The sequence below is a fragment of the Etheostoma spectabile genome, chromosome 11 (genome assembly GCF_008692095.1).
Source record: "Etheostoma spectabile isolate EspeVRDwgs_2016 chromosome 11, UIUC_Espe_1.0, whole genome shotgun sequence".
NCBI classification, from domain to species: domain Eukaryota; kingdom Metazoa; phylum Chordata; class Actinopteri; order Perciformes; family Percidae; genus Etheostoma; species Etheostoma spectabile.
In genome coordinates this window covers 21,994,343-21,996,463 of record NC_045743.1, presented here as the reverse complement: position 1 = coordinate 21,996,463, position 2,121 = coordinate 21,994,343, and the positions used below count along the sequence as shown (strand labels likewise).

Here is a 2,121-nt window from a genome sequence, read left to right as displayed (position 1 = left end):
TTTGTCCCATTTTGCAGCAATAACATTGAAGTGATATGATATAACAGAGAAATGTTTCTATTTAGATAAATCAGATGTTGACAAAGTTTCCTTTTTGGGACGTCATTTGAAATTAGGAAAAATTAGAAGATGGAAAAAAAGACAATATATCCCAGAATGTTACAATATGTTTAAAATCGCGATACTATCATACTGTGGCGCGATGATATCCTATAAGGAGGCTTCTGGTGATTCCCACCCCTAATATATTTATATATATATAAAACATGATGGGGATGATAATGATGATGCACACAGGAGTTTTTCAAAGTCTGCAGGGTCAGACCAGTAGGAAAACCTGACTCTCCAGTTCAACTTTTTAATGACAATAAATGGACAGATGGCTCGTCCAATAGGCTTCCTGGCATCGCTGAGGTGAGAGGTCGTTTCCCTTCATGCAGTGAGGGGGATAATCAGAGCCGATGCCGAGCGGCCTCACCGCCTGCCCATCTATCACAGTGACATGCTAACGCTGAGCCGCAGAGCCCCGGAGGCCACGGCGCACACTGGGAGGATGCATCACAGCTTTGAGCATGTCAGCACCATAACCTGGACTCTGGAGGTTGCAGATGGATCTAGGTTTTCCCTGTCCTTTGACTCACTTGCTCCTTTTTTTCCTGGCTTCTTTTTCAGATTTGTCTTTCTCATGCCTTCTCTCTTTCAGTCTACATTTTCGTGTTGCTTCTCTGTGTTCCACAGAGGCCAAATGGAAGTTTAAAAAAGAGGGAACCCAATCTTTCCTTGTATTCCCTGTTTGCTTTCTAACAAATACACCAATATTGTATGTCAGGAAATAGAATAAATATCCAGATTATTAGCATTCCCAGAGTCACTGTTACCCACACACATAAACAAGGGCTTTTTCCGTTAAACCCTTGAATTGTAAAACGCATTTACACAGAACATAAAGAAAATACAGAGCGTTCGCTGAGCCCACTGTTTGCCAAACAATCCCCTGGTAGTCTCCAGGGAGAAGGCAGCAAACATTTCCAGGGGTGACTTAGGACTTTCAGCCCCGGCAAAACTCTGGAGGTCTCAGAGGAGTCAGAGAGGTGATTACTGGGGGATGACTGTTGTTCTACAGCTAATATATAAACATGGAGGGTATCCTTTACTTGTTTTATTATTTTAATCAATTCAGTTCATGCCATGCTTTTAAATAAAACTTAAAAACCACTCAGTGACGACGTCTAGCTCACCCAGTTGAACGTGCGCCCCATGTAGACTGAGTCCAGCCTGGTCTCACAGAATGCCATGAAATGAGCACAAACAGTTAACATCGCATTACGTTGTGGTGGGACAGAATGTGTAAAAATTCAGTTTGCCCACCACGAAAAACAATGCCAATGCGAAGTCAATGAGAGGAGGACATCATGCGTCATTTGGCATCACTCTTTGCGACAAGTAGCACAGCTTTGATCCTTTCTAGGGCTTATTACCTACTACGGCAGGTTCATCCATCATTAGTCCACTTAATGCACTCACAGTGGCATTCAAGGAGGCCAAAGTACAGTTATTATCACAGTGTGCTAACTCATTACGACCCTCAACTGCCCATCCAGCTGGCCTGTGACGCTTCACCCTATGGGGTAGGTGGTGTGATTTCGCACATCCTTCCAGATGGACAAGAGAGGCGCATTCCCTTTGCATCACGAACTTTGAAATAAGCAGAACAAAGGTAAGCACATATTGAGCGTGAAGCTCTTTGCATTGTATTTGGTGTTTGAAAGTTATGTAACTATCTAGATGGTATCCCAGCAAAGCAATACCATCTACGGCAGCCGCCAGAATGCAGAGGTGGGCTCTCCTGCTAGTGATAACAACATCTTGTACAGAGAAGCAGCATGTCACGGCAATGCTGAGGGGCTGTCCCGCCTACCACTTGCCACGTCAGCTAAGGAGAAAACCAACACTGTGGATAGCTTTCACATTAAACACTGGGAAACCTTACCTAATATACAAAGAGACCAGGAGCGATTCTGTCCTTGCTCATGCACAGGATATGGTGTCAGAATTCATATTCAGGAATACTTTATTGATCCCCGAAGGGAAACTCTGTGTCACAGTAGCACCAGTAGTAAG

General features: G+C 43.8%; 1 long non-coding RNA gene across 1 annotated transcript in view; it reads right to left on the bottom strand.

Annotated features, from left to right (window-relative positions):
- LOC116698097 (uncharacterized) overlaps positions 1-2,121 on the bottom strand; it is an 11,751-nt gene that overhangs the window by 9,590 nt on the left and 40 nt on the right. The window contains exon 2 of the long non-coding RNA XR_004334113.1: positions 1,563-1,568. This is a non-coding gene — a long non-coding RNA (uncharacterized LOC116698097). The remainder of the gene's footprint in view (positions 1-1,562; positions 1,569-2,121) is intronic.